This window comes from Lissotriton vulgaris, chromosome 2_1 (assembly GCF_964263255.1).
Source record: "Lissotriton vulgaris chromosome 2_1, aLisVul1.2, whole genome shotgun sequence".
Classification (NCBI taxonomy): Eukaryota; Metazoa; Chordata; class Amphibia; order Caudata; family Salamandridae; genus Lissotriton; species Lissotriton vulgaris.
The window spans coordinates 1,522,003,505-1,522,025,130 of record NC_141687.1 but is presented as its reverse complement, the minus strand read 5'-3'; positions in this window follow the sequence as shown (position 1 = coordinate 1,522,025,130).

The following is a 21,626-nucleotide window of genomic DNA, read 5'->3' as shown; positions in this document are numbered from 1 at the left end:
CTAGGGTACAATATAAATCTTCAATAATTAAGGCTAAAAAAGTTTGGGATGAAGCTCATTGGAATATGTTACAGAGTGCCAGCGACCAAAATAACTCTAGGTTATTTTGGCATATAGTTAAATGGGGCCATGACAGGATTGAAGATGCCTCCACAAATAATGTCCCCCAGGATGCTTGGGTAAAATTTTTTAGTGAACAATACGCATCGAGCAACCTGGCTACGGATAGCGTCTGTGTACCCCATGAAACGATGGAAGCTGACACCTTTACGCAGCATGAAATAATGATGGCACTTAAATCTGTCCATCAAGGTCGTGCTCCTGGCATCGACGGTGTACCTGCAGACGTTTTTTTAAACGACACTGCAAGGTGGTCTAAATACATCCATCTGCTAATCAACCACATCGCCAGAGGTGCAGATATCCCTGTGACATGGAGGGGTGCCGTCATCATCCCAATATACAAGAAAGGGGATCGTGCTCTGCCTAGTAATTACCGTCCGATCAGTCTGATCGATACTGTCCAAAAGATAGTCGGTCGAGTAATTGTAAATAGGCTGCTTGATTGGGCTGAGGATAACAACATCTTATCCCCCTTCCAGGCTGGCTTTCGCAGGGCAACCAGCACTGTCGACCAAGTCTTCCGCCTCCAGCTGATTCAGTGGAGGACCGTGGTGCTAGGCGGAGGCAGCCTGTACGCAGCATTTGTTGATCTGCGGGCTGCCTTCGACCTGGTACCAAGGTCAAAACTGTGGGAAGTTCTTGTGACACTCGGGGTCCCCGGGGAATTGTTGTCCCTAATCATGCGGCTGCATGAGGGCAATTATGCCAAAATTCGCTGGGGTGGGTATGGTAATGACACCGCCGAATTTCCAGTTGAGCGTGGGGTTAGGCAGGGTTGTTCAATGGTGCCTACCCTGTTCACTCTTTTTATTAACGGTGTGGTTTCCTCCATGCAGTCCCAGGCAGTTGATGCTCCTTCCCTTGCAGGTGAAAAAGTTCCAATTTTAATGTTCGCCGACGATACTTTAATTTTATCAAAAACACCAGCAGGGTTGCAAAAAGCACTAGCAATATTTGATGATTTCTGTGTAGCTCATGGACTGGAGGTAAATGGGTCCAAGACAAAACTAATGGCCTTCAACCCTCACAGAAATTTTAAATCTAATATTTCGTTGAGTGGTCGTACCCTGGAGGTTGTTAAATCCTTCACCTACCTAGGGATACATATTTCCAACGATAACAGGTGGCAGTCTCACCTTAATATTTCTATATTAAGACACAAGCAAATAGCTGGCACAATCATTAAAGAGCAAAGGAAATCGTTTACTAAGCCCATCAAACCACCTCTGATAATCTATGAGGCAAAAGTACTAGGGTCTGCCCTGTATGGTGCGGAACTATGGGGGTATGAAAACCTTCAGGAGCTCCAAACCTCAGAAAATAAATTTTACAGGAATCTGATAGGCGTCCCCCAGAGCAGCCCGCAATTGCCTCTAAGATATGAATTAGGCAGGAGAGCAATTTCTGACAAGGCCAAACTACGCCCGATTTTATATTGGCGTAGGCTTTGGACCACGCCGGAGCTCTCTCACTATGCGAATGGGTTTAAAGATGTTGTCACTAGAGATTGCTACAACAAAATTAAATGGTTTAAATCATTGAAGACTGCCTTGTTCGATATAGGACTTAATGCTCTTTGGGTTGACCCAGCCGGGGCCCTATTCCCTTCTAAGTCTACTATAAAAAGTATCTACTGGGAACATGTTGTTAATAAAAGTATGCTTAGTTTAAACAGTGGGTCCATGACCACTAGCTACTTAGAGACCAAGCTGTACCCAAATTATGAAATGTATTGGGATTACATATTAAAGCCCATGGACAGGAAACTGCTTTTTCAATTGAGGGTTGGTTCCTTGCCTTTGTCCAACTTAACATCTAAATGGAAAGCAGGGGGCGTGACAACCTGTCCTGCCTGTGGGGTAGGCAATGAGACCCTTGGTCACTTTCTGTTCTCATGTTCAAGGTACTCTATTCCTAGGAGAGTTTGGTTGGCCCCAATGTGTAGGAACCTAGGAACAAGAAATAGCATGGTAGCACTGCGGATTTTAAGAACTACATCTGCTAATTGGATTATTACTGCCATTGCGAAGTACCTGGGGTGGGCTTGGGTTTTAAGACAGAGAACGATTAGAGGGCAATAACTCAATCTGTTGTTTACAAGATTATTAGTACACGTCTATTCTCTGTAACAAGTTATGATATACTCAGAGACTGCTAGGCTTCAGTCTATTCTCTGGAAAAAATGATTATTTGGTCAGAGACTGCTAGACTTGTATTCATCTTTTACCCTTTATAACATATTCAATTTTAATGTATCGTCGGCTAGAAATTTTATGATATATTGTCTTTTTTAAAAATTGCTTATTTATGATCACTATTTTTGGCACTTTTTCATATTTATCCTGCTTATGATATTCTTTCATGTATTATGTCTTTTTAAATATCAAGTGTGTGCTCAAGTCTAATATGACGTTGTAAATTTAATTGTCTTTTATTATATGTATGTTTGTCTGCTTTTATGAGTAATACTCGAAATAAAGCACTTTGAAATGAAATGATACAAAATGAGGTGGGTTAAAAATTAGCAGCAGCTCCGGCCACCAGCTACGCAAAGCGCAGGCAAGGATCTGGTGTCAGCTAGTAAGGAGGAGCAACTGGTTTACCTCCCTTTTATCCACGTCTAGAGTCCTTCTGACGATTAGAACGTATCAGCTACCAAATGGCGCCGAAAAGCGGCACAATCTACTCGCAAGATGGCACGAGTACTAAGGAATTACGCCGGGAAGCGGACCCGCCCAACAGCGGTGCCTTTCGTCAATTTTATAGCGCAAGTGGGGGCCAGGCAATTAAAAGCAAGGTAAAATTAAAACAAAAGATAAATGAGATACAAAACGAGGTGGGTTAAAAATTAGTAGCAGCTCCGGCCACCAGCTACGCAAAGCGCAGGCAAGGATCTGGTGTCAGCTAGTAAGTAAGTATTGAACATTTCTCTGACATAGATAAGGAATTACAGGAACTGTTAAAGAAAAAGTTTGAATGGTCAGAAGAATGTGAAGGTGCTTTTAGGCAAATCAAATGTACTATAGTTGATGCTGTGAACATGAAAGCTTTTGAGGAAAATTCTCGATCAGTTTTGGTGACTGATGCCAGTTTGTCTGGCTTAGGAGCAGTTTTATTGCAGAAAAAACTAGTGAAGAAAGAGTGGTATCTATTGCTTCTCAAACTTTCAAGGAGGCTGAGAAAACATACAATGTTATTAAAAAATAACCCTTGGCATGTTGGCAGGAGATTAAACATTTCAACAATTTCATTTGGGGAAACTCCTTTGAATTGAAGACTGATCATAAACCTCTGGGGCCTTATTTATGAACGCCTTGCGCCGCCGGTGCGTCACTTTTTCCCATTTTAAAAGTGACGCACCGGTGGCGCAAGGCCTTCATAAATAAGGCCCCTGGTGTTTTCCACCAAAAAAAGCAACACCAAGATTAATAAAGTGGTATTATTATTTACAAGAATTTTCTTTTGAAGTTAAATATGTACCTGGATACATGAATGTTATTGCTGACGGTTTGTCACATTTGTCTTTGGAGACTGATGAGTATGATGTGTGAGATGTAGCTTTGGTATCCGAATGCTATAAGGGAGCCATTAAAGAGAATGAGTGAATGTCAGAGATTGGACTGAATCTAGAGATGCTAGAGATCAAGAAGTGGGATTGGTGTGTGTCCTGATGCAGTTGAACTTGCAGGGGAGGCAGGCGAATGGGCCGTGGGTACGTCCAGGGGTGGCTACGCAGCATTGTGGTGTGCGTCCGGAGTTGAGGGCGAGGAGAGTTGCGGAATCATATGTGAGTCTAGTGGGCTGGGTACGGCGGGGACCAGGCGGTCTGGCGCTGGTCGCGGTCCAGGCGCGGACGGGCGTAGACGGGCTTACCTTTGGCGCACCTTCGGCGCGCATGGGGCGCGACCGCTGCGAGTTACAGCTGCGCGCAGAAGCATCTGTCATATGAGGATAGTGGGTGGGGAGGGGCGAGGGAGGGTCAGCTGGGAGGCGGGGGCGAGGCTGAGAGGACGGGGCTCCGGATCACAATAACAACAAGATGGCCGCAAAAACAAATCGGGAACAGGAAGGGGCACACAGACAAAAGGGGGATCTGTAAACACTCTCACAACAAAGCGCTACGATTTTCAATGTATACAAGTGAGCAATGCTTGATTAGGATCAAGGCTATGAACATTAGACAATGAGCCTGAGCCTGCGCATAACATTCAGCAGTTAAGTCATTTTAAATGTGCACAGTGATGACATAACATTAACATAATTTCTTTCCAATTAGCTTGTGACACAAGTTACTGATGCGCCATAGTCTCTAGGTGCAAATTATTCAGCAATATTTTCTGGTTACATGGACAGGCCGATAACATAATCACCAATAACAGGCCAATGGGGTGGCGCAGTGCATCTTGCCACAGATCCAATGTATGCACCTGTCTGTAACTCTGCGCATTTTGGTAGTGCCCCTGGAGCTGCAGCCTATAGTCATGACACTATTGCACGCATTGAGGAATCTTCACTCGCATTGCGGAAGCTGCAGCTCAAGTAGAACATTAACTCGCACTGCAGAAAGAAGCAGCACCCTGTTGCGCAGCATGTGATGCACTTTGCGCTGATTTTACAGCATAGGACTGAAAATCAGCTCAATAAAGCAACCCGCCACTTGCAGAGCTCCGCATAGTTCCACATAGTGGAACTCCGCGAACGAACTCAGTGAACTCCACCCAGGCCTACTTTAAATGCCTTGTGAACATGGTTCCTGGAATTTCAAGAGATATCCACTGGGGAGAGAGACATCTCTAAATTTGGCAAGCAAAATACCCTCGCCATGGCTGAAGTAAAGTACTTTGCATTAGTGACAGTACATAAATCATCCGCCAAACTCTAAGTTCAGAAGGAGTTTATTGAACAATAAGAGGGGTCAATACAATATACAAAGGTGATATAGAAAAGAAACAAAAACATTCTAGAAAAGCATTGCATGAATAACAAGAGGTATACTGGCTGTAAAGAAATAAATGAGGCTATACAATAAAAGAATGAAAAGGCAACAGTAATAACATCTGTTAAAAGGTAAAGTATTTAGGAACAATAAGGTCAATCAGGGAGGTTTTGAGACTTTTGCTGAATGGGTGATAAATGAAATGATTTTTTAGCACAAGCATCTAGGTGTAATGTTATAGGAAGCCATAAATGGGTGCGTTTCGTTGCCATATGAAGAGGAAAAACAAAGGCAGTATCTAGCCTATGGTTATGACAAAAATTATACCACCATGCTTTGAAAGAGATATTTGTAAAGTTCTTTCAATTAACATTAATTTGCTGGAATGCAACCGCTATGAATAAATCAATGATTCGCACATCTAAAGTAACATGATCCCAACAAGGAGAAAGACTGCCTAAAAAAATGTGGGTAAAAGAAAAAGGAATTTGAGTGTGAAAGATATCATTGACTTGGGACCAAATTTGTTTCCAGAAATCATGAATGACATTGCAAGAAAAGAGCATATGGAATAGAGTTGCATTGGGTGAAGAACAGGACCAACAGAGGTCAGGGACAGAAGAGAATTTCTTACTAAGCAAATGTGGTGTAAAAAAAAGTCTATTGTAGATGAAAAATAGTGTCTGTGTTAAAGTGGCAGATCTAGAGGATATGCAAATAAATATAGGTCCACAACTTGTCCCACAAAGGAATGGGCCAGGAGGTGGCAAAGTCGCATTCCCATTGTTCCTCAACCTTAGACTTTGGACGAGGAGAAGGTATGGCACAAAGGAATGTGTAAATGAGAGAGGCTTTGGAGGGGGCAGTTAATAAGAAGTGTAGTTGTGAGACGAGGTTAGGAGATGTAGAGCGATTGTGAGAATGCTGGATCTGGGAATAGGTAGACATAACCGCTTCTTTAAGTGTGAGATATTTACGGGCAAAGGAAGTGGGAAGATTAAAAGATTGGTGTAGGGTTGAAAAAGGTAAAAAAGTGGAGTGAGAAAAGAGTTGGGACACCCAAATTAAACCATTCTGCCTCCAAGATTTCCAATAAAAAGGTTTGTTATTGATAAGGAGACTCTTATTTTGCCAAATGGTAGTGAATAGAAAATCATTAAACGAAGGAGGGAGGGGCTGGAGAGGAGGCTAAGAGTAGCTTGACAGTAAATTTGTGTACGGGAATAGATAATAGCTGTGGTTTACGAGAAAAATATATTATTCAGCAAAAGTAAAGGGGGAGAGAGAGAGACGTTCTACCGTAACCCATAAAGGGCAAGCCATCAGGGTCTCGTAGCCAAAAGGAGGCGTGGCGCAGAAAGAAGGCCTTGTGATAGGTAGGAAAGTCAGAGAAGTTGACACCACCCTCTAATTTAGGACATATTAATCTAAGGAGAGACATACAGGATTTTTTTTCCCAACCAAAGAAAAGAAGAAAGAATGGTGTTAATCTTCTTAAAGAACTTCATGGGAATGAGAACCGGAATATTAGAAATAGTATACAGGACAATAGGGGATAACATCATTTTAATGGTATTGAGGCGCCCCCACCATGAAAGATAGAGTGGGTGCCATCTGGTGGTGAGATCAGAGAGTTTCTGGGTGCATTTGTTGAGACAAAGTGAGACCGTGTCTGCAATGGAGGGAGTGACATGTAAGCCTAGGTATTTGATGTGGGAGGGACTCCAGGTGAAATTAGAGGCAGCGAAATCAGGTTTGAAGGTATATTTTGTGAGAGGTAGAATTCCGCATTTATCATTGTTCAGCTTGTAGCCAGAAATCTGCGAGTACTCACGTACTTCAGAAAGGAAAGCGGGAATAGAGTCAGTAGGGTTGGAGATAAAGTGTAAAATGTTATCTGCATAAGCAATAAGTTTGATGTGAGAATGTGATGTTTGAAAGCCCTGTATGTTAGGATTTTGTCTAAGTTTGGAAAGAAAGGGTTCCAAAGCTAAATTAAAGAGAAACGGGGATAGAGGACATCCTTGCCGTACACCTCTACCCAAATCAAAAAAAGAGGAAACCAGACCATTTGCACAAACCGCTGCTCCTGGGTTGGAATAAAGAAAATAAATTAAGGATATAAACCTAGGTCCAAAACCAAACCATTTAAGGGCAGAAAAAAGGTAGGTCCATTCTACCCTATCAAACGCTTTCTCTGCGTCTGAGGAAATAGCCGCCAGAGAATTTTGAAAGTGTGGGGATTTAGATAAAACATTAAAAAGAAGCCTAGTGTTGTCAGTAATAAAGCGTCCCTTAACAAATCCAGATTGCTCGGGCCGAGTAAGTCAGGTAAAAAGGGGTCTAATCGAGTTGCAAGTGATTTAGCATAGATCTTATAATCAATGTTGACGAGGGAGATTGGTCTGTCATTTTTACAATATCGAGTATCTTTCCCTTCCTTAGGGATAATACAAATATGAGCATCAGAAAAGGTACCCAAAGAGCTGCCAAGGGTAACAAACGAATCTATGAGGGAATGTAATTTAGGCATTAGCAATTTGGAAAAATTAAGATAAAATTCAACAGTGAACCCATCAGGTCCAGGAGCTTTATCTTTTTTGAGAGATTGGAGAGCAGAAAGTATTTCTTGTTGGGAAATGTCCAAAGAGGCTAAGTCAACAGAGAAATGGTCTGGTTGGTGAATAGAAGAGAAGAGATTGGGAAGTGGGATGAGTCTCAGAGGAATAAAGGGTAGAGTAGAAACGGGCGAATTCATCTAGAATATCATTGTCTTTATGTTTAAGAACAGCATTAACATCAAATACAGATTCAATGTTCAACTTATTGTGTTTGATTTTCAAGTAATTAGCCAGAATTCTCCCCGCTTTATTTTTCCCACCATAAAATTTCGAACTAGATTTCAATAGGTGGAGAGAAGCGTCTTCTGTGGATTTTTTGTTAAATTTCAACTTGGCGTCAATAAGTGCTGTCAAGCTTTCCTTCGAGTGAGAGGTATAGTAGGAGTGCTCCAGAACCTTAATTTTTTGGAGAAGATCGCTCGAATACTTACGAGCGGTCTTCCGTTTCTTAGCCACATAATTGATGATGAAATCCCTAGCTGTAGCCTTGAATGCACCCTGAATAGTGTGGGAAGGAATAGAGGGGGTATCATTAATGGTAAAATATTCATTGAAAAAATCAGTGAAGGAGGCAATAAATTTAGGATCCAAAAACAAAGAATTGTTGAAACGCCACCTCTTAGGCCCAATAACCTTGGGTAAGATATCAATATTAATAGAGACTGGGGCATGATCAGACAATAGGATAGGACCAATTTCTGCACGGGTGAGAGATTGGGAAAGATGATAGGAAACAAAAATGTAATCAATACGTGATTGGGAATGGTGAGAAGGGGAATTAAAGGTAAACTCTTTGGTCGTTGGATTACATAAACACCAAGCATCAATAAGTTTATGCTGCGAGATTGCGTGAGTAAAAAGTTTATGAGGCATTGTTCGGAATTAAGGAAGCTATAGACTGTCGGTACAAAAAGGATCAAGAGGCTGATTACAGTCTCCTGCCATAATGAAATTATCATCTATGAGATTGGTGATGCGAGTAGCCATCTTGCACCAAAAAATTGGGTCACCGCCCGTGGGAGCGTAAACATGTAGAAGAGAGAGTGGATCACCCCTTAAGGAAAGCTTGAAATATAACCATCTACCATCAATATCAGATTCATTAGCCAACATGGAATAAGAAAGAGATTTACGAATTTTAATAACAACACCTTTGCATTTACCATCTCCAGGAGCAAAACACATTTCTCCCACCCAACCTCTCTTAAGCTTAACAGATTCTGCTTCAGACAAATGAGTTTCTTGTAGGAAAGCAAAATCCACATTAAATTTGGCAAGGTGAGAAAGAATTCTTTGTCTCTTAATGGGAGAGTTAAGACCTTTAACTTTCCATGAAACGATACGTACTGACATTAAAAACAATCAGATAAAGGATAGCAAATACAATAGGAAAAAAAACCCAGGACAGAAGAAAACAAGAAGAGATGAAAAGAGGAAAAGTAGAAACAGGAAGTTAGATAAGATACATGTACTAACATACATCATGTAACAAGACAGAATATAGAAGTTAAGAGAAAAGAAAAGTCTTGATTTGGTTAGGAGAAAAATGAAGAAGTGACAAGCCATGTCTGCAATATGAGATAAAGCAATGAAGTAAGGAGAACAATGAGAGTAAGATGAAAGGGGAAGAAGAAATGACACCTGACTGAGGAATACTGAAAAAGGAGGAGGAAAGGGGAAAGCCTAAGCAAAACTAAGAAGAGGATGGGAGGTATAACAATGGAGAAGAAGACATACTTACAGTTAAGGGAGGACGGGGGGATACGACCAGGAACAATACCAGGAGACTAGGAAGGAGGGAGGGGTGAAGCCACATTGGGCAAGGCAAGACTTCAGGGCAGCACATGGACGACCGGGAGAGCACCACGGAATACAGGGTAAAATCTACGGGTGATAAGGAAGGAAGGACATTAGAAAAAATAGAAGGTATGTAACAAATGCAAAACATTGAGTAACAATGAATAATACAACAAGTGTAAGATAGGAAATGCATTAAATATAAACAATAAACATAGGAAATGCATCAGTGATCAAAAACAGGGAAAGGGAAAAGAACAAGGCCATTCAGAACAATGAATTCAAACAAATATTTGAAGGCAGCAATATTCAAGTAGGGAATGAAGATGAAGATCCAGAAGGATCCATATCAGAGGAACCGCATGAGTTCAGGAAACTTCGAAGGCGAAGGGGGTCCTCATAGGTCGTTGTCTTGTTGTCATGAGTGACCCTAAAAAGGCACGGATGAAAGAGGCCATACCGGGCCCCAATGGAGCGGAGCTCAGGTCGCATGTCCAGGAAAGCTTTGCGTCGGCTAGCAGTGGCCTTGGCGTAGTCCCGCGCGAAAAATAGAGAAGAACCAGACCATATGAGAGGAGGAAAGGCCCTAGCTGCCGACAGGACCTTTAGAAGGTCTGTATATTCCAGGAAGTAGATGATGACTCCTCTCGGCCTAGGTGAAGGTGAGGTGGAGGAGGAAGGTCGGCCAAGTCTATGAGCGCGTTGGATATTGAGCACTGTGCCCTCTGGAAGTTGCAAAAGCTTGGAGAGGAATGACTTGAAGAAGGCAATGGGGTCAGTCCCCTCGCTTCCTTCCCCCAGGCCGTAGATACGCAAATTATTGCGTTGATTGCGGTTTTCAAGGTCCTCGACTTGACGCTGAAGGGAGTAAACTTGTGACAACGGGTAAGAAACCTTGGCAGATGATTCTTGAAGAGAAGAGACACTTTGCTCCACTGAGGTGACTCTGGTATCCATGCTCGACCAATTATCTGTTAAAACTTGAAGTTTGGCAATGGTCTCCTCCAGAAAAGGACGAAGAGCCCTGATTTCCTCCAATAATAACTCCACAGAAACCGGAGATAAGGGCTTGGGTGGGGAAGGAGGATCTTTTTTCAACCGGGCGTTGAGTTTTCCTCTATTCGCGCTAGGCTGCTCCATCGCCGACATCGAATTTTGAGCAGTAGAGAGGTGAGAAGCTTCAAGTTTAGCAAAGGCAGAAAACAACTTCGAGTTTTTAAGCAGAGCGTGTGAGGAGGTTGCAGAGCTAGAAGACTGCCTATTTCTGCCCATGAAACAGAAATAATATATAGCAGAGGCAAGGAGCGTGGATGGAAGGAGGCAGCATTAATATGCGGACTTGTTCAAGAAAGAGGCCAAAAAAGGTAAAAGAAGCATAAAAAAAAGTGGAACTATGAGGAGAAGCAGATCAAAATTCCAATGCTTAAAATGGCCGCCACTGCTGAGGCGAAGGAAGTCTCTGTGAACGTCATGAAGGCAAAGAAGGGCAGCAGTGCTACAGAAAAGTAAAACGATGGACCAAGGTGCGAGAGATAGTCATTATTTGGCCTTTAAAAATGATAAAAGGAGATAGGATAGTCCGTGGGCAAAGAGGAGAGCAAAATCATCATGCTGACGCGAGGAGGAGAAGAGAACAAAATGGCGGCCGCAGCCGTTGGAGAGCCGCGACCGGACTTACACCACCAAATTCGGAGTCTACACTACTTCAAAAGTCGATGAAATGCTCCTCAGTGCATTCCTGACACCTTCCGACTGCATATCATGTCATCCGTGATGAAAAACGATGATAAAAACCGTAGGTCTCACTGCCGTCCTCGGAGCGCTCACCTTTCAGCCGCTATCCCCGTCCGGCGCAAAGCCATGCCCCCCCATCCGCCAAACTCTTAATCAGGCCCATGGTTAATGGTTTAAGTAGTATTCAACTTATTGTAAATGCCAGAGAGCTAATCCTCATGATTAGTAAAATTACAATCAGGAGGAAAAAGGTAGTGCCTAGGGTACTTCAATTGGCTATATTTTGACTTGCAGGTTCCATGGAACGAGGGTCGAGAAAACATCTTTCATTCAGTTCAAGTAAGGCTCAAGCCATTACATTTTTATATAGGAATATTGATATTTTTGAAATTTCACTAATGCGTAGTAGGAGGGGGAGCCGAAGGGAGACGGAAGCCTCCCAGTCGGCGTGGCGGAGAACTACGCGGATGAGGGTTGGTAACAAGGCACACCGGAAGGCGGTGTGCCAGGATGGGACCACTAACCTTGGGATAGCTCACGGCTGGGAGAGCTGGCCAGAGGGTAAGACCACCCACCTTCAGATGCCTCACGGCTGGGTGAGGCGGCTTACTGAAAAAGATGGGTAGCAAAAACGGAGACGGCGCTCCCAGCCCAGCCCCCGCCGGATGGCAGGGCACAACCAGAACCGGAAAGGTAGCGAGTCACGGCCTAACTCCTGGGACAGAAGCTACCCCCCCTCCTCCAAAAAAGTGGAGCACAGAAATCCAACCTACAAAAAGGAAGAGAGACAGTGAAACCAACAAATGCAGAAGTTATGTATGTTGTAACTGTATTCCAAATAAAAACTGCGGCCAATAAATGAACACAACAAGAAAGAAGCGTGATTGGTTATTTGATTGGCAAAAGGGGAATGCAGTACGGTTGATGTGACAAGAGGGGGAGGTGGGAGCAAGTGTGAAGGTTATCGCAGAGGCTGCCCCCGCGAAGGGGGGGGCTCAAGAGCCGGCGCCATAATGGTTGCTGTGCTCCTCTCCCCCCAGGAACAATCCAGTGCGCCAATATATGGCGCGCTGACAGGCAAGGGCGCGATAGAAGCCTAGGCTACACGTAACACCCCCCCCGCCCTCGCACCCCCTCAACCCCCCACCTGGACGTCCGGGTCAATGGGGGGGGGAGCGGGTTACAAACCAGCCAGTAGGGGCTCGGCCAGCAGGCAAGCCCCTCGGGGTACCAAAGGAAAGGGGGGGATATAAGGGCTGCTCCCCCAGGTGAGCTCCAAGTACACGATCGGAGCAGGGGGAGCAGCGCCGGGGGCTTGAGTTTTCCCACCCATCCACACCAAAGGCACAGCAATGTCGCAGACTGAGGATTAGGGGCAGGCGTGGCCGGAGAACTCTGCGGATTAGGGTTGGTAACAAGGCACAATGGAGGGCGGTGGGCCAGGATGGGACCACTAACCTTGGGATGCCTCACGGCTGGGAGAGCTGGCCAGAGGGTAAGACCACCCACCTTCAGATGCCTCACGGCTGGGTGAGGGGGCTTACCGAAAAAGGGGGGTAGCAAAAACGGAGATGGCGCTTACAGCCCAGCCCCCGCCGGATTTCAGGGCACAACCAGAACCGGAAAGGTAGCGAGTCACGGCCTAACTCCTGGGACAGAAGCTACCCCCCTCCTCCAAAAAAGAAGAGCACAGAAATCCAACCTACAAAAAGGAAGAGAAACAGAGAAAACAACAAATGCAGAAGTTATGTATGTTGTAAATGTATTCTAAATAAAAACTGCGGTCAATAAATGACCACACCAAGAAAGAAGCGTGATTGGTTATTTGATTGACAAAAGGGGAATGCAGTACGGTGGATGTGACAAGAGGGGGAGGTGGGAGCAAGTGCGAAGGTTATTCTGTTAGGGTTGCGACAGTACAAAAGCCAAGCAAGACTTCTTGCAAATCTCTAAATAACCGTAGCATATATACTGGAATTCTTACTCCACTCTGTCCAAGAGCTTTTGAACATCAACACCATTTAAACAGGCTAAATTGTTTCTTGACTTGATGAAGACGATGAAGGAGCCTCTCACCACTAAAAGTGACAATAGCTTTATTGCGCCAAAGCATTTGTTCATCTACTAAGATGAGGCCTAGAATTGGACACAGTATGAACAGATTAGTTTTAATGACCTTTACTAAGATGCTAACTGTAGCGTATTCCCCAGCCTGGGTACCAATGACTAGGCCTCACACATGGTGCGTGCATGTAACTATAAACTTAACATTTTTAAGCAGTCTTCATTGCATTCCGCTCTCACACATACATCACAGTTCTACGGAGTCTATCAGGAACTAAAAGTGTTCCTTCATTTCAAATTCGCAAGACACTACAGCAACTTCAAAAACCAAGGGCACAGCAAAGGAATACAATCGCAGAATCCAATATTAAAATTGGAGTAGAGTCATTAGTGTGCCGATGTATATTTTGTTTAGTGATATTATTTGAATTACTGCAGAACTTTAGAATGAAGTGCAATCAAACGGATCTAAAGTCATGGGATGGAAGTTAGAAACAGTAGTTCGGCATGGATTCCTATATAGCACTATCCAGAGCTATTGTAACTGTAGACACTTTTAAAAGTCAGTAAAGCAGGCTATTCAACCAACATTGTTATTTTTTGGAAGCTCACTACCCATGTCAGACAGAAAAGGGTAATTCAACACAAAGGGGTAAGGATAAGGGAAGTGACATCACCTATCCAGCACGCATTGGTCTGTGGGCGCCAGGTTCATCATGATCTTGACTAGAGGCAAAATGTTGACATTTCCACAGCTTGCACTAAGTTTTAAATGCTTATCAGCAAAGCATCTAGGTACCAGTATTTTATTTAAATTTTTTTTACTTTACAAAAACCTTAATCTTTTTACCTGTTTTATATTTGGTAAACTGTATAAATATTAAAAAGTACTTGCTTGCTTTTCTTTGTGTGTGATGAGGGGATTAAAGAACCTGCAGCATCAAATGCTTTCCATGTTTTTGTTGTACTGATGCAGTTCTTTCTGTGGCATCCAAGCTTAGCACCACCTCAGGCTGACTGCTGACGCCATCACCAGGGCCAGGTTTGGCGTGGTATTACCGGTGCTGCTGCACCTGGCGCTGAATTGGATAGGTGGTATGTTTAGAAATAGGTTATGGGTTTAAAAGCATCTGCTGCAGAGTTACTTGCGCGTCCCGTAGTTTTCAGACAGCAATAGCATGTTACAATAACTCTGGTGATTCATGTACGTGCGGAAGAGATTGGAGTTTTGTCTAGTTGCAGTTTTAACTCATCATAAATGAGCACAAAGGGTCATATGCCTGCTGCAAAGAATGTAACCAATGCAGATCACAAAACTGTATTTTATGTTTCTACCTTAGTGGGTTACTGCTTTTGTCACAGAGATCCTTTTGTTACTGCAGATCATAAATTACAATCCTAATAAAGCACAGTAACCCATGAACTGTCATCCAAGACCTGCATGCAAACAGCCTGGTATTGCTCAAAATATTTAGTTTTATCCCAAAGAATGTTATTATCATAATGTTGCAAATGTTCCTGGTTTTGGTAGAAATACATTCTTATTAGTAAAACCAACTCCAAACTTTGTGGTACATTTTACACCTTGAGTTTGTGCTTCTCCAAACCAAACACTTTTAAAATATACTGCCTAGTAGAACATTTGAATGTTGGGAGCTCCATTGAAAACAATGGAGTGTTCCGGGCTTCGAATGTCTGGTAGAAGCCTAGAGCTCCTACATTGTAATGTTTGACTTTGTTCACAGCTCTGTAAACAAAGGTGTCATGGAGCCCGAGTGGATTTCAATCCCCTCGGGCTCCTCTAAGCCTTTGTTTTATTTGTTAGAACATTCTGCCCTCCAGTGGCAGAATGTTCTAATAGCCTTATAGCCCTTCATAGCTAGGCTATAGCTGCTATTAAAGTCCCGTCCCTTGATAAAGGCCCTTGCTTTAGGCTCTGGTCTTTAATGCTGGAGCAGGCCTTTTATAGCCAGTATAGCCCGCTACGGCAGGCTATAAGGCTATATTAGTATCCATGACTTGATTTTGGCACCTTGTCATCTTTGTTTTATGTAACAATTCCTATAAAATGATTTACACATCTATGATTGTCTATGCATAATGTGTGTGTGAGATGTAATATGCTTTGACACTCTACACTGGTATGAGTAGTGCTAGAAAACAAATGAAATGCATGCAAGAGAGTGGCTTTTGAGAGATGAAGAACACTTTTCCGTAGAGAAGGAGATCATTGATGGATCTCAAAAAAACATTTTTGCACCGGGCGCCACCAGCGATAAAGCCAGCCTTGGCCATCACATGCCATCATATGCCTCCCTTTGGTGCTAAACACCATAGACTAAGTTCAACAGCGTTCAGTGAGGTGTTCATTTTTGAGGTTCTGTGTCTGGATTCCAGCAAGCGTTTTCCTAGTTCATATCCAGTCTTCAACGTCTAGCAAGTGGTAATTTGATCAATGCAAGCATTTACAAGTCCTTTAACCGCTTCGCTGCGGCGGCTATTCCGCCGCAGCGCCAAGGTGAGGCGGGGCCGCGCGGCGGACCCGTGCTTGTGACGGAACTGCTCCGTCATGGCCCGCGGGTGAGCTGTGCTTGTGACGGAACGGTTCCGTCACGGCCCCGCCCGCTCTTCAGAACGTCCAGTGCAGGCGCGGAATTCGCACTGCACAGGCGCGGCAAGCGGGCCGTGATGGAACTGTTCCGTCACCAGCACAGCCCACCCGAGGCTCGTGACGGAACGGTTCCATCACGAGCATGGGAGGGGTTAAGCACCGAATAACTACATTTTTACCACTTTGCTTTTGATCAGATTTTCAGGCTTAATACAACTTTACACCGGGAGAGCAAGACAAACAACTTTGCAAAATAAAATTGGCTAAAAAGGAAAGCAACAAACTACGGGACATATTAGCAAGAACTTCGTTAAAATTATTGCTGTTTTAGCGGCAGGAAACTGCCGCTAAAATGGCGATAATGGGCTTGCTAATATGCGTTATAGAATTCCAATAGAAGCTCAGGTTAGATGTGCAGGACATCTAACCTGGGCTTCTATTGGAATTCTATAATGCATATTAGCAAACCCATTATCACCGTTTTAGCTGCAGTTTTTTGCCGCTAAAACTGCGATACTTTTAACGAGGTTCTTGCTTATATGCCCCTACATTTTTAATGAGTTTGTTTATGATTCAAGGACACAAAATTGCGTTGTGAGCAAGCAAAGTTGCACAGAGTTATACATAAACAGGAATAGCTGTACGATAGGGACTGATAACCTTATTTCCTATGCAATGTCGTCAAAAGAATGACAGCTGTCAAATCTTTATTAAAGTGCGGACAAAATATTTTCAATGACTGCTTATATTAAGCTAATTATATACAGCATTAGGATTGTACATTTCGTTAGAAAATTTAAATCACGTCCAAGCTCAAGCACAGTCAAATAAAGACAATGTGAGTTTAATATTCATACAATGTGGTTCCAGTGCAGTATCTTCTAACACCTAATGTACCAAAACGTTAAGGTTTTCAAAACTTCAAAATCTATTTTAACAATGAATAGGATGAAGAACAAATTCCATAATTCACTTTTAGCCATTGGTTTGCGGTTCACTACATATTTTTTCAATATTTGTTCTTTACCATTATTCCAAGGAAAGAAGAAAGGTAGAAAGTATATCCTTTAATACATTTTGACATAGCAAAGGTATAAGTCAAGGAATTATATATGCTAATTTTGAGAGATTTGTCTACAGTTTTACCAATCTTTCTTTAATAATAATCTGAGCACAATTATAGTAGGGTGAAAAATCGGAAACAAGATAAATCAGGCATTTAAAAAGTTAACAAACCAATACAATAGGAAAGTGGTGATTAAAGGCAAAAGGAGTGGTGAGAAGAAACATCAGACCAGCAGAGGGTATGAGAACTGGTAGGACAGACTAAATGGCGGCAGTAAAAGTGCATTACCGGAAATTTGTTGCATTGCTAAGTAGTGAGAACCCAAAAGCAGGTCTGAATGTTGTTTGGTGCCAATCCCTTCACGGCATAGGCAACATCAGGATTGGTCACCCATACGCTGAGGGATCTATAAAAGGTGGCAATAAAGAAAAGAAGGTACCTCTAAAGGGGATCATAAGAGAGCAGGACATGAGGCGAAACCTCAACTGTGGGAATAGTGCCAACAGGTTCCTTACTATCAAATATCAAGGAAAGCAGCAGACAGGGCAAAAGTAGGAGGAGATACCCCTGACATATGATCCATGGTACAAGAAAAAATTAAGTCATGGAAAAGAGGACCCATTTAATATATATTTTTTCAGACTGGAGAGGGTCGCACATAGTTGCAGGATGAGAACCCGGTGCCCTATCCTGCTGAAAATAAATGTAATACCAACCAACAGGAGGTTATAATCTATTCTAGTTACCTGGGCATAAGAGATACAGAGCAGGGGAAATGAAGAGATATGCCAAAGTCAGCAAACACTCTATTGCTGACAAATTCAAATGTACCTTGTACTGTCAGTGCTATGATACTGAAAACACTGATTACTATCATGAAACATTCAAAAGAAATAATACTCGTGGCCATTCAGTAAAGTCTATCAAACTAGTAATATTTAAACAATGGCTCAAATCGTTGCTCCTGATGATTGAGTGTGTATAATAGTTTCTCATGAGTGACAACTTCCATCATTTCAGATCTCCAATTTGGGACTTCTAACTCTGCAGGAAACAGATTTTTACAACTACCAATGATGCGCTGAAACATTGCCTCTTACGATTGCTCAGACCCTTAATTTCAGACATTGTTGAGCAGGGACAATGAGGAACCATGGGTATGTATATGATCATCTTTCTTACTCGTATTATTTAAATGCAGTAGAGGACAAAGTAATATGAACCCAGTTGTATCTTAATTACTGGAATCTCCAGTAACATGAGTTGCCCTTTAAAGCCCTTGAAGTCACCAGTGCCAGCCTTGAATCACTTTAAAGAAGTTAAGGTTTATTTGGACTACTCTCATCTCGATTTTTCAACAAGAGCAATCCTCTTCTGTATTTTGAATTTTAAGTTTCTTTTTCACAAGTATTGCATTTGTATTGACATCGGTTTTGAGTAGCACTCTTATTATATGGTGCCATATATGCGAGATAATACCACATCTATAAATATGCCCCACAGAGGCTAGTAACTGTTGCAAGGGGTTGTTAGGGTGATTGAACTCTGAGTGATAGTGATCAGCGATCAGGTCAATTAGTATCTCCCCGTCTCGGTTCCCCACAAAGAAGGGGTTTCCAGACCTCTAATGGTAACATCAATAGCTAGAATTCAACTCCCCCAAAGATAATGTTAGAGTTGCAAACCTCCATTATGAACCTGTTTAATGAAACAATAATGTCAGATGTATACCCATGTAATGAGCCTACCACAAAGTAAGAGTTCTGCAATTTAACTTTTCGAATAAGAACCTCCCTTCTGGAAACAACCATGATTTTAGTAATTGGAAAGGAAAAACTTTGTGAAAGAGATGTCAACCCCAGTCATCCAGAAGCTGTGGCTTCATGGGGTTCCATCATCCAGATGCAATGGGCTTAAGAATATTAACCATTTGTTCTTAGGTTTCTTCAGATTCTTTCACAGAAACAAAGGTATCTTGTAACTGGACTATGTGCGCTAATTTGCTAGCCACATATTTAAGTTTCTTTTTTTTTACTTCACCTAGCTCGACAGCCCATTGGCATTTAACAATTACAATTAATCAATATTATGTTTAAAGGCTGAGAAGTATCATGGGGCCAGTCTTTCATGACTGCATGGTATGAAAGAAGGCGAGGAGTGGGAGGTGCAGTGTAAAAGAAATGAGGCTACAACAGGAAGAAATGCCAGCTCTTTTCCTAAAGACTCTAGGGACAACTTTAATAGTCAGGGTTTGTAAAGGCTTGGCAGCCCTACATCTCTAAAATTCAGAGATTTCTGTAATCATCAGGGCGAATAACAACCTATATGTCATGTGGAACTGGCAGGAGGTGGTCATCTAGTAATGAAACATTGAAACAAGGAACTGGAAAACTCCATATGATACATGGCAAGTAAGTGAAGGATGTCTGCATTAGGTGGAGGGTATGTCTTGTTTTCCTGTAGAGCCCAACTGTGTATATATATTAGATGAGCAGTAAAGCATGCCCATTGCAGATATACCACTATGTGCTCAATTCCCCCTTTAATGTGTTCATGCAGGTTGAGTCCAGAGCACAGCAGAGATGGTAGGGTTCACAGAGTGTGATATCCTAGGTAGCACGTATCGCAGAGAGGATTGTGAACTGCATCAGAAAGGCAGAGAAGCATAAAGTCCATTGCATTATTCCCGTACCAGATGATGTAAAGGCAACCAGAACTTATGTCAGACTCTCGCTAACAACTCTATTGAAGGGTGATCAAGTTCAGGTTTTCATCTCATGACAGGGTGATATCACTTAACCGACATTTCGGGCTGGGCCATTATTAATGGGCACCGGGTTCACACAGTATTAACTTGAGGATGTGACAGACAGCTCTGTTTCATTTCCATTGAAAACGCCAGGAATTTGTCATCTGGATCTTGACATTTTTTGGAGTGGCCATTGATCTTGATATACATTACCACTGGCTCTAGTAGACCAAATCATATATATCAGTTCGTCAGTGTGAGGATCAGAGCATAAAATGTACTCCTCCTGACATTCCTCTTCAGTGAATACTTAGCAGAAATCTTGATCTTGTTAACTGGAAAAGGAAAAAGACTATTCCTCTTGGCCACAGGCACAAAATGTCTTGCATTCTGAAACTGCAACAGACGTGACATTAGGCCTTATTTTGTCACCTTATTTGTTCTCCATCATACCATTGACCTCTTTGGATTTCCAGGGTAGGGTTAAAAGAGAGACCAATGACATCATGCAGAAGGTGCTCCAGGAAAACCATCATCTCTATACCTTCTTATTTTCGGGAACCCCAAAAATACATATATATTTCCTCATGTATCTGTTCTTGGTTCTTGAGATCTGTGATTTTGAATTGAAGATTTCCTACTTCTTACCCAAGTCAGAAGTTTGCAACTGTTCTTCCATGATGTTCAGACAATAACCAGTGGCATTCAGTCTAGAAGTGAAACTTGCAAGCACCACAAGACACCAGGAATGACATGAATACATTGTTCTAATTTGGTTTTTATTATGTTGGGCTAGGTAGGTTGGAGGGCAGATCTCTCCTCGCACTGGGCCACTCACTCCTGACAATCCTTCTCCTCCCCAGAGAGCAAAATAAATGCCCAAGGGACTATAAGGCTCACTAGACCAACATTGATTAAATTGCTTTATTTAATTAAGTTTCAAGTTGGAGCTGGCCCATACTGGCACTCCACTGCCCACCCCACCACAGCTTAGTAATCTCTCTGCACTCCAAGTGGGTTTAGGCGAATTGCAAGTTTACTGCCAATCTGCTAACAGGGAGTGCCTAAATCCCACTAGACAACCAGGATAAAATGAAAACATTTAAGAAGGCTGGGGTGGGGACATTGACCATCCACCAAAACTGTTGAACCCTAGACAGTTTTATTGTTGACTGGGGTAGCAAACTGTTTTTTTTGGGGGGGCATGTGTAAAAAATATGCCTAAAGAAATTCCTGTTTCCTTTCACTTGCCAATGGGAATATCTACAGTCTTCAGAGCTCCTTGTCAACTGCTATCTAGGAAAGTTTACAATCCTGGCCCATCTATAGCCAAGAGACTGAAATGAATCCTGGTTTATGTGGCTTGCATGGATCTTTGCATGCTGGCTTACAATGAATTCCCTGCGAATGTAAAAAATGTACTTAAAAACATCAGCTCTTTCCATGATGGGTGAATGCAACATTTGGCTCTGGAGTTGGCTGGCACCCGGGAAACTCTACTAATCCTGTGCATTTCTGCAAATTGAGACCCCTGGAATAATGGATGCTGAGGCTTGCACGGACCAAAGTTAGTTCTCTTATAAGAAGGCCCTGAAAATATCAAAGTATGGGTCAAAAATGCAAGTTTTTTCTCATTAATGTCGGCAGAAATTATAGGTACATCTGGCCAATGGCCACATTTTTACCATCTTTCATTCTTATCTGTTTCCGAAGACAAATGGTATCTCACATATTTGGGTGGGCCTAAAGCATGTGATAGGAACGGACAAAACTATATGAGAAGTAGATCTACTCTACATTGACTTCACACAGACAATGTTTTGATTGGTTTCTCCCCGGTATGATTAGCCCTGCTACACAAGTGGTGTACCATTTTAGTGAGTGGAGTGTGGAAATATTGCTTAGTAGTAATTTTGAAGTCTGAA